This window comes from Eulemur rufifrons, chromosome 15 (assembly GCF_041146395.1).
Source record: "Eulemur rufifrons isolate Redbay chromosome 15, OSU_ERuf_1, whole genome shotgun sequence".
NCBI classification, from domain to species: domain Eukaryota; kingdom Metazoa; phylum Chordata; class Mammalia; order Primates; family Lemuridae; genus Eulemur; species Eulemur rufifrons.
Window position 1 is genome coordinate 50,261,461 of NC_090997.1, and position 15,905 is coordinate 50,277,365.

At 36.2% G+C, this 15,905-nt stretch overlaps 1 pseudogene; it reads left to right on the forward strand.

Moving 5' to 3' along the window:
* LOC138395966 (small ribosomal subunit protein uS15-like) overlaps positions 1-15,905 on the forward strand; it is an 87,559-nt pseudogene that overhangs the window by 49,873 nt on the left and 21,781 nt on the right.

Sequence of the window (15,905 nt, forward strand, 5' to 3'; positions counted from 1 at the left end):
ACCCACTTTGCCACACCATTTCCATTAATTGTCCATTTGACACCTTTCTATAATTTCTTATTTCTCTATATCCTTCCTGGTCCCCTTTTTTATTCCTCTTTTTTTCACTTCCACATCATCTCTGTTTTTCCCTCTGTTTTACATTTAAAAATATCAGCCATCTTTGTCTTAGTTGAAGTTGAGTTCAGTTTATCCTGTAGTAGTCTCTCTCTCCAACTTCAGTAGTCTAAAAAAGATCTTTCTTGCTGTCTGTAACAAGTGTCTGATGATGTCTTTCTTTTATGTCACAAATTCATAAGCAATATATCTTTTTTCTCTGGGAACATTTAAAATTACCTATAATGTTCCATAATTGTGGTACTGTGGGCCTAGTTTTAAAAAATTATTAATATTTTTGTTCTACTTGGTTCTCAGAGGGTAGCTTTGATAAGTCCTAGGAATATTCAGAGATCCACTACATCAGCAAAGTTTATAAGGGTCAGTGTTTTGGGAATGCCAGAATATTTCCATTGAAAGTAAACAATAGATTATTTTATCTCACAAGCTCCATCACCTGAAGAAGAGGTAGGTTTCTTCTTGTTCTAGAACCTATATTCCATACTTGGAATAATTCCCTGACACTTTTATCTAGTAAGTTGGATGGATGTCATGTTTGCACAGGGCCAAGAACAAGGAAAAGTTCTGCAACAGATCAAGGCCTCAGAGAAATTAGTCCTGGATCTTGGGCCAAAAAAAGCCTGCACAACCCTATGGTGTTAGAGGAATTGGTGTGGAAGGAGAGACACCATGTGGAGTTTATGGTAAGTCCTAGTGAGAGAAGCACAATGTAGGCTTCTAGGTTTCTTGATCAAAACAAAGCTATATAAAACAGAAAATTACAAAACATAAAAAAAAAGCACTCTCAGCATACTAATGAACCCTGGAAGAGATTGAGTCTGTGACTGTGGAATTTAAGTGACTCCACATCCAGATCTCCACTAGTCAGGTTTGGGCAGAAAAAGAAACAATGTAGCATATGATGAAAACACTATTAAAATACTTCTGAGGTTGAACTTGGGCAGATTCAGCAGGCGTAAATAACCTTCAAGAGCAAGTGGGCAAATGCATCTCCCTCAGCTTACATGTAAGACCACAGGTGGAATAATCTTATGTGTAGCAGGCAGGAGGAAAAAAGCCAAACATGGATCATGGTTGAGTCACACTGGTATGTGGATATAAGCTGAAAAGGACTGCTGCTATTCTACAGCCCCACTCAGGGTTATCCACTTTGGGTGGAAAGTAAAATTTGGCCTGAGGTTAAATTTACATGTAGACTCATGGACAGTGGCAAATGACTTGGCTACTCAGTTAGGGGCTTAGAAAAGGAAAATATGAAATATTAACATCATGGGCTACTGAGTAGGAGAAAATATTTGCAAATCATATATATGATAAGGTGTTAATATCCAGAATATAAAGAACTTTTGCAACTCAACAACAATAATAACAAAAACCAACTGATTTTTTTATAATCTGATTATAAAATGGGCAATGGACTTGCACAGACATTTCTGCAGAGACTATATACCAATGGGCAAAACACATATGAAAAAAAATACTCAGTATCACTCATCATTAGATAAATGCAAATCAAAACCACAATGCGATTATCACCTCACACTTATTAGGATGGCTACTATATTTGTTTGCTAGGGATGCTATAGCCAATACCACAGACTGCATGGCTTAAACAACAGAAAAGCATTTTCTCACAATTCTAGAGGCTTAGAAGTCCAAGATCAAGGTATCAGTATATTTGATTTCTCCCAAGGTTTCTCTCCTTGGCTTGCAGGACACCAGCTTGTTGTGTCTTCACATCCTTTTCTCTGTATGTGCTTACACCTTGAATCTCTGCTTGTGTCCCAATTTTTTCATCTTTTAAGAATACCAGTCAGACTAAATTAGGGCTCACCCTATTTGTCTCGTTTTAACTTGTTCACCACCTTAAAGGCTGTATCTCTAAATGCAGTTGCATTCTGAGCTACTAGGGGTTAGAGCTTCACCATATGAATTTTGGAGGACACAACTCAGCCCATAACAGCTATTATCAAAACAAACAAACAAAAGCAAAGCAGAAAACAACAAGTGTTGGCAAGGATGTGGAGACATTGGAATCCTTTTGAACTGTTAGTAGGATTGTAAAATGGAGCAACTCCTATGGAAGAGAGTATAGTAGTTTCTCCCAAAATTAAAAATGGAACTGGTATATGATCAAGCAATTTCACCTCTGAGTATATATCCAAAATGATTGAAAGCAGGGTGCTGAAGAGATATTTGCATACCCATGTTCATGGCAGGATTAATCACAACAGCCAAGAGATGGGAGCAACACAAGTGCCTTTTTATGGATGAATGAATAAAAAGAATGTAGTATATACATAGAATCCAATATTATTTAACCTTAAAAAGGAAGAAAATCCTGTCACATACAATAACATAGATGAACTTTGAGGACATTATGCTAGGTGAAATAGGTTAGCCTCAAAAAACAAATATTGTATGCTTTCATTTGTATGAGGTAACTAAAGTAGTCAAATTTGTAGAAACAGAAATTAGAATGGTGTTTATCAGGGACTGGGAAGAGGTGGGTATGAGAGCTGGTTAATGCATATGTAATTTTAATTTTGCAAGATTAAAAACTTTTGGACATCTGTTGCACAATAATGTGAGCAAACCAAACACTACTGATGATGCTAAAACCATTTTTTAACACTTAAAATGGGTAAGATGATCAATTTTTTATGTCTTTTTTTAACCACAATTAAAAAAACATGAATGGAAAAATTAAACTGGAATTTCATGCTCTTATCATGGGGATGGGAGTTCTAACTTTGTGTCAGAGAGGTCAGAGATTATAGATAGCAATTGCATTAACAATGTCTAGCTATATGTATATATATATATATATATATATATGCTATTTCAGTTGTTTCTACAATTCAGCATGCTACTCAGTTTTGACTCACCATTCTCTTCAATCTGTGGGAATTCTTCAAATTCTCCATTTGTAGCAAAAATTTGCCAAATAGTGAAATTTTAAAACTTCATAATGTATGAAATAGAACAACTGACTTCTCAAAAAATTATGGACAGGGAGGACTGGGAATGAGTCATGGATGAACCTGTGGCAGTAACCCAGTGACCAAAGTTTACTGTTTCTCATGTTAGTACCCACCAGAGAGCATCTTCTATAAAACAGACATTAAAAACCCAAGTAGAAACAATGTCTTGACCAGTTGCTATTAGCCATACTTCATACTTAGCTATCCCAAGTTTGGCACTAGGGCACATCAGTGGAGTAGCAATGATGACCTGAAGGGATGTAATAAACGGGCCCGAGAACTTGAGCTCCTATTTGCTAAGGCTGATTCAGTTACTGCCACTGTCAGTGACCAATGCCGAGAGACTCAGGGTTACCCAGAGAAATAAAACCAATAGATAGGACGTGTGTGTGTGTGTGTGTGTGTGTGTGTGATGCATATGTAGAGAGAGTGAGACAGATTGATTTACTACAAAGAATTGGCTTATGCAGAATTGGCTCATGCAATTATGGAGGCTGAGAAGTCTTAAGATCTGCAGTTGGCAAGCTGAAGAATCAGGAGAGCTAGTGGTATAAGTTCTAATTTGAATATCAACAGGGACAAGAGCCAAGAAGAGCCAATGTTTCAGTCAGAGTTTGAAGAGTAGAAATCACTAATGTCACAGCTCAAACAAACAGGCAGCAGAAGTTCCCTCTTAACCGTTTTGTTCTATTTAGGTCCTTAATTGATTAGACGAGCCCATCTGCATTAAGGAAGACAAATTGCTTTACTCAGTCTACACATGCAAATGCTAATCTCATCCAGAAACACCTTCACAGACATATCCAGAATAATGTTTGTCCAAATGTCTGGGCACTTCATGGCTCAGTAAAATTGTCGCATAGAATTGTCACATCACAAAACTCAATATGGTGTTATCTCTCATGAAGACCAACCAGCTTTTTGGTGGTCAGTTTATTACATTGAACATCTTCTACCCTGAAAGAAACAATGATTCATCTTGGCTGGAATCAACATCTATTCCAAGTTGAGGTTTGACATTCCTGCCTTCAGGACCTAAGGCGTAGCCACTATTTAAGGGCATTCAGTGTTCTAGATCCAGCAGCTTGCAGAGAACCAAAGAACCTTTTTTACTAGAAGAGAGATGCACTATTAAACAGAAAGTCACTACTGGTTCTATCATGAACTTCACCTCCCAAAGCTGTTGGGCTAATAGACTAACAGAGGCATTCCTGAGAAACTAGTTTGGGAATGATACCCCATTAGAAAAGAGAGCCATCCTCTAGGACTGTGGTCCACAACCCTGGGGCTGCAGACTGGTACCCGTCTGTGGCCTGTTAGGGACTAGGCCGCAGAGCTCCATCCTGCCCATGGAAAAATTGTCTTCCATGAAACATGGAGGGGGTGCACACAGCAGGAGGTGAGTGATGGGCAAGCCAGTGAAGCTTCGTCTATATTTACAGTCACTCCCCTCCCCATCACTCACATCACTGCCTGAGTTCCATCTCCCATCCATCCCACCTCATCTGTGGAAAAATTCTCTTCCATAAAACCAGTCCCTAGTGACAAAAAGTTTTAGCACTGCTGCTCTAGGACACTGATTATACCCTAAATTAAAAACAATTTTATAGTGCTATATCCCTAATAAATTGAACATATGAGTACAAGATCTGAGGGATATAAGCAGAAATGATTCTACTTATAATGACTCCCAATGAGATACCTGGATAATTTATGTTTTTCTTCCCCCAAATCTAGGTTCTGCAGGTTTATATGTCTCTGTTCCCAAAGGTGTATGCTTCCACCAGGGGAAATTACAGAAGCTATCTAATTACACATTAAGCAATGGCGACCATCCAATCTCTCTGAGTTCATGCCAAGAGACCAGGATGTAAAAAAGAACTCACAATTCTGACAGAGGTAGTTGATTCTGGAAATCTCTGAAAGATATTGTTGCTGATTCATAAGGGAGTCAGAGAAAAATATATATGACACCTAAGTGATTCACTGGGTGTATCTTGGTGTTTCATTGATTGAATTTGATAAATAGATAGATATAAAATAATAGCATGAAAAGGCCATGGTGACCTGGGCGCAGAGCCCTCAGGGTCTTAGTTTGAACATGCCATCAAGTAAGTCACTTAAATCAGCAGAGGTGGCAGCTGAGGGTGAAGGTCTAGGAGGAGTGGTAGAAGAAGGAGATGACAATTGTCAGCACAGCTATGAAATTAATTGTGACAGAAATGGCTGTAGGTCACCTCTCTAGCCCTGTTAGTTTTCCCAATAAATGAAAACAACCATGGTCCTGAAAGGACTATTCCCACAAATGGTGGACTGTAGTGGACTCTGGTCCCTGCTTTAGGACTGAGGCATTCATTCCCCCAGTTACTGGAAGGACTGACTGCTGACAGCTCCCAGTTGAGTCCCTGCCCATGAATTTCCCTTAACCAAATACAACTGCCTCTCCTAAATTTATGGCCCTTTCCTAGGGGCAGCCTTGTTCTAGTGATTGTTTAATGTGGGCATAAAATATTTGAGCTCCTTACCTTAACTCGGAACAACTCTAAAATGGCATCTTAGCTCCACAAGCTTCCTTGGATTTGACTAAGTCCTTTTTTGGCAAATGCATCACAGTTCATTTTGCCCAGTCCTACTTCCTAGTTGCCCAACAAGTGCTGTTCCCAAGAGCACTCCCCAGTAAAAGGCCTGCATGCAAATCATTTCATATCCTGATTCCTGGGGAACATAACCTAATGTACATACTTTATAACATATATTTGTTTTTGTTAGAATATTCTATGCTATTATTTCATATGAAACAAAATTCTTATTCTAACCTTCTATTTTTGCTGCTCTTTTTAGTATTAGATTCCTTCACATGCTTTGAAATGTTGGTTTTCTATTTATTGTAAGTTGGGGATTCTTTCCCTGCTTCCTTTCATGCTTCTCTCTTCTTGTTTAACATTTGCCTTCATCATAGTCACCTCCATCTATTCCCTCCCTTCAAGTTTTACAATTAGTCTGTGGCTCATGCACTGCAGTGATATGGATGCTATTGCACATCCAGTTTTCAAGCCAACAAGAGGCTTGGTTCTGTCCTGGTACCAAGGTTATACATGTCTCTATGACTAGGTACATCTATAGTGTGCTAGTGCCCATAGCATTAGCCAATGACCAACAGCACTGTTTTGCTGGAGAAATAAAAGTTTGCACTCAAGAACTTGGAGAGTACACTCCTAACGCCTGACTTCCAGCAGTAAGCCTGGCTTTGAGCCCATTGTCTTCCCCTGAACACATTTAGTTCCTTTACCCACAGGAGTCAAACTCCTGGCCACCAGGAAGCCAGAAGCCTGCAGGACTGTGGCTTCAGACCCACTCTCTGCTTTACATTTATGGTCTCTTTGTAGTCCACAAGATTGTCTCTATTTTTGAATGAGTTTTTGTTTTGTTTTGTTTTTCTATTTGATATATCATTGTCATATGCACGGGGCAGGATCTATAGCAACATCTTGACGGGATATCTTCCAATTTATCTGACAGCTCTTCCTGACAGAATCAGTTCCTGTGTATTTTTAGTGCATAAATTCCTCCTTCAACATCACAAGTATATACCCATATTCAGTTTTTATGTATTTGGAACCCTCAATATGGTCAAAATCTTGCATCTTTCACAATTTTTAGCATGACTTCCATAGAATCTACTCAATTAAATATTTGTTAGCAATGAGTTTAAGAAAAGTCCCACATACAGAAAGAAAATAACAGAAAGATGTTCCTTGGAGGATCCCAAAAAAGGCTAAGTCACCTTTAAAATCCACTCTTTCATTAATGTTTTATCTCCCAAAGCACTCCATTAAATTCTACATTATATTGTTTCAGAGCAGTAAAGAAAATATGGCATCCAACAATACAGAATGGGAATTGGATTTCCTAAATAACTCATAATAACCAGAAAGACTGTGATAAGGGACAAATATTGCATTTGGAAGAGAGGGTGCCAGGAAATGTCTATGCATGGCATGTTACTTAGAAATAGAGTTCATGATGGGTTGCCTCTTTACATGTGTGTGTATTGACTAGGGGGTAAAGGGGATCTCTTGGGCGTCAGGAGCCCTGCACAGGTGCTGGGTGCCCAGAGGAACACAGAGCACAACGGGAATCATCACTGCCAATACTGTCAATGTCTCAGTTTTGCTGAGAGCTACCTTGAGTTGGTTGTAATGCTTATTTGCTATTTAGTTTCCCTTGAATAGTACAATTATTGAAATATTTTATCCTTAAGAAATTACATATACATTTATCTCCTTTTAGGATTAAAAGGGAGGTTTAAGTTCCATAAATGGGAAAAGAAAGAAAGTAGAAAAAAGAAATCATAGAGAATCAGAAAGAAGCTAGTCTCCAAATATTGCTCCTAATTTCTACAGTGCTTAAAGCATTTTTGGCAGGCAATCTCAGCATATGACCCACATCATTTTAATTTTGCCTCCATGGCCTAATGAAGTATATTGTAGTGTCAGATTGTGAGCTTATTAAAACATGGTTCTTCAGTAGATAAACTGCTCTTCCTGCTTTTTTCTTCTAAATTGGGCTCAGTTATTTGCTATGTATTATGACTAACCTAAAATTGTTCATTTAAATATTATTACATATTTAAAATGAAGGTTTTATTTTACTGCAGCTCTATTATCATGCTTAATTTGTTTACGACCACCAATTTTCAATTGCCCAATAATCCCACTGTGGTTTTTATATTGTGATAAAAGAACTAAAAAGGCAAGTTTTGCAACCCACCGCTTACCAGAGTAGGTTTACACAGCTTCCAGGCTTAGATCCCTGCACTCACAGGGCCTAAAATTCATTTTGAGCTTTAAAAAAGTCATAACACTGAGATGAAAAGAGAATCAATTTAGAAATATTTGAAAATATAATATTGGATTAAAATGTAGAAAATTTCTCTAAAGTATCAAATCAAATATCCTCATTTTTATAAACCAAATTCAATTTATTAAAAGTTAAGTTTTAAAGATTTTATGACCTTTAATGTATCAGCCACCTGTCTAAACTGATATTAATTCAATTAATGTAGCAAAACTTGCTTCATAATGCTTTTTCAAAAGGGAGAATTAAAGAAAACATATTGAAAATGTGTTAACCCATGACATATGCTAATATAAACTTAAAGATATAATTGTTATAGAATATTTTGAGGGAAAGTTCATGTAATCTGAAATGTGCTGTATGTTGGTTTTGGCCTGAGTACTGAGAAAAGTGCCTGTTGATAGCATTCATCAGAAAAACCTGGCAATGTCATTGGCCCTAAGGCAGAAACCATCAAAAGAAGTGAGAAAGAAATATCAGAACATGGCTAGACTGCCAGGGTTTGAAGCCTGGCTCTGCTACTATCTAGCTATGGAAATTTGGGTATGTCATTGAATTCTCTCTGTGCCTCAGTTTCTACATTATGATGATAATAATAGAAGTACTCAGCTCACAGAAAACCTGTGAACATTAAAACAGTCAATATGTTAATACATATAAAATATTTATAGTAGTGCCTGAAATATTGTGTGCTCTCAACAAATGTTAGGTATTATAATTATTGTCTGTATAAATTATTAACATTCAAAATGTTTAAAAAAAAAAAAAGAGAAATGTCTGCGGTGGCTGTGGAGGCCTTTGCAGCAGTTCCCCTGATGCTAGCTAGCATTGGTCAAAGGCTATTTGCAGGCCTATCTTTGAAATCACTTTCAAGGCTCTCAAAACAAAGCTCACATTGAACACCAGGCATATATTATAGGCAAGAGGTTATTATTGGTGTTGGCTATGAAAAATGAGTACGACACAATTTCTGCCCTCAAAATGCTTATAGTCCAGTAGGAGAGAAAGAATTTACAAATAAACACAGTAGCATAGTATCCTCTAGTTATTTTAGTACAGAATTTTTTACCTTGAACCAGAATGAGTACATTTTCTATTTTCATAGGATTGAAATTTATGCAGAGCAGGGATTGCCCAGAAACCAGCATTGGGACTGACTCCAAATAAACATTCAATAAATGATTGTTAAAGAAACTTAAACTGCAATAAATATACATAAAAGGTGGAAGTGTTGGTGTAAATGGTCAAAGTGTCATAAAATAGAAAATGTCATTAGGTTTTGAGTGCTAAATAGAATTCACAGGGTAGAGAAATGCAAAATAATGTTTTACATCCAGAGTATTGTAAATAGTTTGGAATTGGCATGGTGAAAAATCCATTATTTTTTCTAAGCCATCTCAAGGATTAGATCACCTTCTGAAGGAAGGTTGTCTGGATAGGGGACAACAGCAGTCACTCAGGGAAAAGAATGGGAAACTCAAATCAAAGCTGAAATAGCTGAGAAGGAGAACACAGATTCTAAGCAATTTAGGCACTACTCTCTGCAAGATTTGGAGATGGATTGAATGTGAGGGTTGAAGGAGACAAGGAGACAAGGAGGATCTTTTTAGGCTTCAGTCTAAGGTAAAGCTTTGAATGACTAGAATGATGATCACTTCCTATTTTGATGGCAGATCAAATTTTAGAAAGTGCCAACACTTTTAGAGCCATTATTGTGTGAATAAGGGGAATTCTCAAACTTCATGGTACCATTTTTATTGTTTCAGCATAATGAAATTGATTTTCTTCACTGACATAGCCAATGGTTATACAGGCATTTTTATCAGAAGAGTTTCTGTGTATTTTAATTAATGGAACCATATAGGAATTTGTAGAAAGACTGTATGGGGTAATCTTAAAGATAAAATTTATTGAACAAGAAAGCTCCTATTAATTTAATATTGCCTTCTGATTACATTGCATTATCTTATACCTTATATTTGTTATTGCTCTATAGCAATAGGAACTCAGGAATACACTATGGAAACTCTAACAAAAAACTACTAATTGTCTTGCTTAATGCAGAGCTGCAACATGCTAATAGAAATTGAGGGAACAATATTTGTCACTTGTATTGAGATGTACACTGTGACTTAGGCACTTTTGTCTAAAGAACATAATACTGGGATCTAAGCTATCTCTCTACCTATCTCCTATATTTCAGAAATACTAATGTGATATTTGGGAGGCACTCAGTTTTCTCACACCATTAGCAAAATTATTTTAGATGTGCATAGGTCCTTCTTAATTTGTTTAAACTTATTTCTTAAATTCTTAACCTAAAGAAAATAGTGTCTTTGGAATATTTTGGTGCTGAGGTTTTATAAAAGTTTGTGCAACTGTAATTGTTTGAATCTAAAATTATAGAAGATTTTGTAGGAGTGATGGAAATACTTCTGAAATACAAAAGAATTTCAGAGACTATCATTTTTTTAATTTTATGGTGGCAAAAATTACATCATTGTACATTTACTATACATGTAAGAAGATAAATTCCAGATAGGAATCTAAGTTAAAGTCTTAGACTGTTGACATTTTTATTGTTCATTTACAATAACTTTCATTTATTCTTCATTTACAAAGTATTGCCTTTATTAAAAATAAATGCTGATAAATGAACCCAGTTACCACGGATATTTCTTTAAACCTCCTATGCATGTGAGGTATTTTTATGCAGCCCTTAACAAAGCTATGTAATCAACACCCACTGTGGAACCATTATATGCAATACAATTATCACAGAAACACAGGTACATTCAGTATGAGCAAAAACTACTTATATATCTTTTATAAAAAATGTTTTTTGATAATTTTGGGGGGTAGATTAATGGCTCTCAATTACACTTAACCAAACCACATAGCTCATCCCAAAATGGGACTGTGAATGAATCAGTCTGTTTCATATCCTTCTTATTCAAATTCCAGTGATTTTTTTTTTACTATATTTTATGGAGCAGCTGCAGGGCCTGAGCTTCTTTTTGTCTTGGGAAAAAAAAAAAAAATAAAGGCCTCATTTAGCTCCTGGTGGAGCTATGAGCTGCAATGTGTTTGTTAGTCTAATGCATCCGTTCTTTGTGTAGCCACTAACTCCAGACAGCATTGCGACGCTCTTCCCTGCTAAACTATGTGAGGAGACAGTAGGTCATTTCTGCAGTCTGCCATCCAACAAAAGAAAGAGAGGTGTGAAGAAAATGTTTGTGTACATTTTAGATGCTGTGACTATGGCTAAGTAATTAGCATAAGACTGAAGCTGGCCCATAACCTCAGGAAGGGCAAGAAATTTTACTGACAGCTAAATTGGAACTATGTTAATCTGACAAAGATTGTGTAGAAAGGATGCTGTATTTAGTTACCGGTGCCACACTATGTACAGTTTTCTTTATTGTTAAGCGATATTTAAAATTCTCTGTGAAAGCAGCCAGTGTCCTGATTTATGTCGTGTGAAACCATGGTCAGGTGTAACCATGACTACCCTGTCATGGAGAATTCTGACAGACAATGGAATCCACTAATTATAACTTTATAACCCTACCCTCTCTCTAGTTTACAAATTTTTCACAGGATTATTGCATTTGATTTGTATCTTAGTGAATAACCTGGAAACTCCACAGGTCTCTTACAAATCTTATCCAAAGAGGTATATACCATTTTCAAAAACTTTCCTAATCTCTAGCTACAAGTCAATCTTCAGACCTTCCTCTTACCTAGAGATGTCTTTTCAAGCAGTACAACCCTCTTTCTAGTTGAAATTTACTTCACCCATTAATCATGCATAATTGTTTCCATGTTACAGAGTTTTTAGTACATAGTCGATGATGTGATTTATTAAATTTTATGTTAAAAATGACTTCGTTTTGCTCAGGAGCAATAAAAGACATGCATGGTGCATTTGAGAAACAATGCCCAGAGTTACAGGTGGTAATTACCTTAACATACTTGAGTGATTTCTTCCATTTCAGAATCATAATTCAGAACCATTTTATGACCTAATTTTAGGATATATGGAATAAAAAGATTAATTTTTATGAGTCTTTATACTTTTCAAATGCATATGCCTACATATTTGTTAGTATTAGAAACAATGGTGATAGATTTAACAGTCCTAGACAATAGGAAGAAAATTCACATTATGATTTCACAGCATGACTTTTGCTAGTTAGTTAGCAAATTCAATATCTCTAAAAGTAAGACTAATATTATGTATGAGTTGTGAAGTAACCATAAGACAAACCAAGTTTGAAATAGTTTTAAGGAACAAGATTATATACTTGTAGTGTTTGCAACACACGGTGGTTCACGTAGTCAAACTACAGAACATCATTACAGCTACAGAAGTTGTTAATAATCTTAATATAGATAAATCATAAATAATTATAGCAACTAAATCAGATACTAGATAGAGAAAAACCTTAAAAATCAAATAGAAAAGTTTCATTACAAAATTATATCTAAAACAATGAAAGTACTCAGAATGTTATGCAAGAACTTATAAACCATAAATAAGTCATAAATTTTCTTTTGTTCTAACATTCTGTGTAACTTGGTATAGATGCAAGGCAAAATTTATTTTAATTTACTATATATAACATTTAAAATTTCTACATTCTTTTCTAATAGTTGGCTGTTACTTGAAAATGATGCAATACAGATTTGACAGGGAAGGGGAATACTAACAACCCTTGATTTAAAGCAGTGAAAGTAACTAAATGCCTGAAAGTAAACATCAAAAAAGGGGAGAAGTTGCCTTTAAAAGAAGAGGCCATGGACTGAATCATGACCCCACCCCCAAATTCATTTGTTAAAACCCCAATATCCAAAGTGACTGTATTTGGAGATAAGACTTTTAAGAGATAATTAAAGGAAAATGAGGTCATAAGGTTGGGATCCTAATCCCATAGGATTGGTGGCCTTATCAGAAGAGGAAGCGATGGCTCCTTCTCTCTTCTCTCTGTTTCTCCATGTTCAGGCACTGAGGAAAGGCTACGGGAGCACACGGTGAGAAGGCAGTTGTCTGTAAGCCAGGAAGACAGTACTTACCAGGACCCAACAGTGCTGACACCTGGACCTCGGACGGAATTCCAGCATCCAGACTCTGAGAAAATAAATTCCTGTTTTTTAAGTTACTCAATCTATGGTATTTTTGTTATGGCAGCCTGAAGTGACTAATGCAGAAGCACAATATTTAAATTATTCATTTATGTCTGAATAATTTTTATGTCATGAAAACTGTAAAGTCCTATCCATTGTATACTTTATTAAGAATGTTACTTTTATTATTAGGCATAGAGCAGAAAGGTATGGCATGGATCACTGTATCAGTTTGTAACAAGAGATTTTCATAAAATTTTTAATACTAGAATCTTGGGATATAAGAAGAGAGATTTTACACCACCTTCTCTATTTTTCTCAACTTTACTTTCACATATCTGAAAAATGAAACGGACACATATTTTACATTAAATATTCTAAGTGATATGACAATTCTTATTGAGCACTCTTATTGAGAATGTTTTTGAAGACCACTGTTAATAGTTTATTTTCCTTATTCCTTCTAACACATACAGACTATGATAGATAAAAAGAAATAAGTAGCTCTGTATAAACAGAGATAAAGTTATTAACAGAACTGTATGTGCGATAGACTATTACTACTCTTTTCCATAAAGGAAACCTAGTGTGTGCTTTTGATGATATTTTTGAATAATATCCTTAATTTAAGTTATTTGGATGATGCATGGGGTCCCCTTTTAGGACAAAGGAACTCATTCCCACAGCTGCCTGGAATTCTTGCTGCTGACAAAATACCTGTCATGCCTTTCCGGGAATTGCCCTTGGCCAAATGGAACTCCCTCGCCCGAGGCCTCACCCTCGCCCAAGGAGCAGTCCATATAATTTAACTGACTAATGCAGGGCACAAAGTCTCGCTCCCCTACTTTAATTAGGAGCATCCTTGAAGGGACTATTTCAGCTCCAGATCTCCCTTGGGGTGAGCTGATGACCAACATGACTATATCAGTGTTAGAATTCTCCATATACTCAATTCTTCTTTCTTCATTCTCTTAAACATGTGGTTCCCCAGAGAACTCCCCAGTTAACCTCTGTGGGCAAATCTTCATTTCAAGTGTCAATTTCGCAATTGCATATTGAAAAGCATTTTTTTTTTTTTTTTTGCATAAAAAGTCACTTGCGGGGATGTTTGATACACGTCAAGAATTTGTGAAAAGAGTAGACTGGGAATGGTGATGTTTGCAATTATGTAAGGATAACCCAATACCATATTTAAACATCTGTGAGTAATGCTGCAATGCACTACCTTGTTCCCCTTATAAGAAGTTAGGAACTATTTTCCAAGCTTTTGGGAGAGTTGCCATAAGATTGTCTCTAACTTTTAGCCTTCTTGGGGATTGCCTCAGATGAAGAAAACAGCCTGACCCAAGGCCACGCCTCCTTCTATGGGCAGTATGCATCCAATGACAGATTAAGATGGCAGATAAACTCAGAATGGCCATCCCAGCTCCAGAGTTACCAGTGTGTTTGGCTGATGAATGAGAAAGCTCCCTCAGGTTAAGGTCAGTTCTCAGAAAGGGATGGTCGTTTATGCTATCAGCAGCAGCACTGTCTCTGCCCAATCCTTTCCTTTCCTTCCAAAGGTATTAGGTATTTATCCCAAGAACATTCCTTAATAAATGTTTTCCATGCTAAAATTTGCCCAGAGTCTTCTTTCCAGGAAGCCCAATGAGTGATGCAATATTACATATTTATATATAAATATACATATATTCACATACACATAAATGTGTACATAAAAACATATTTTATCAGAGACTTATAATTCTATTAGGTATTTAGTAGCTTATGTTTCCAATGTCATATTTTTTTTTGCTCTTTTTTCACATCATCAAGTTTATATTTTGCAAAGTTCTGTGTGGTTCTTTGTATACTTTATATTAGAGTTGATTTGTACTCAACTTTTTCTTTTTCTGTTTTTCTCTCTTTCACTTGTTTTTTAGATAAACCCAATGCATTTCTGTAGGAAGCCTGCTTGTGGAATCAATTATAACTCTGTCCTCAGTCTTGGTGTCACACAAATAGGTGACTTAGTAACCCTTTTTTGCATGATAATTATGATATCTCAGTATCAACAGTGTGGATTTAGCAAAATCTCATGCTCTCCCTATTGAATAACTTGGCAAATGCAAATGAATATTGCTACGTTTTATGATGGTAAGGATATGCAAACAAATAGCGTATCTTCAATTCCTAAAGCTTTTAGCACTTGCTAGCTTCTTAGTAGGAATATAAGGAAATGATGATAAGTAGTGTGTTTGGCTTTTGCCATGTTTTTTGTTACTGAACTACAATAGTACTGGTAGCTTCATATGGTGAATTACTTTCATAATTTATTTGTCAGTTACCCAATTGGCCAATCTAGTGGAATATTGTCTAGAATAGATACAAATAACGTGGCTCACATATCAGTTGTCAGGTAAAGTTCAATGTTATATACATATATAGGCTTGAGCAAGATGCAACCTGATTCAGAATGCAACTATCAGAGATGTCAGATTATAGTTGGAATCCTTGTGAGAGTTGGAATAGCGATTCTGATAAATGGGTTTTGGTGTGGACATATGCAACATGCGATATGATGCTCTTGGTCTAGAGTGCACAGAAAGGTTTCCTTGGGATGGATGGGTTCCTAACATGAGCACCAATTAGGGAAATTAGAGTGGGCCTCGATGAAAGGAATGCAGAGAATATAGCAAATCAGTAATGAGCCGGTTTTTTGGCTCATATGATAAGAAAAATTTAAAATTATACATATAGGAGTCAATAAACTACAAAGTAAAGAAATGGTGGAAGAATATTGCCACTCAAACAATGAAGTGAGGAAGAGTTAAAGTTATC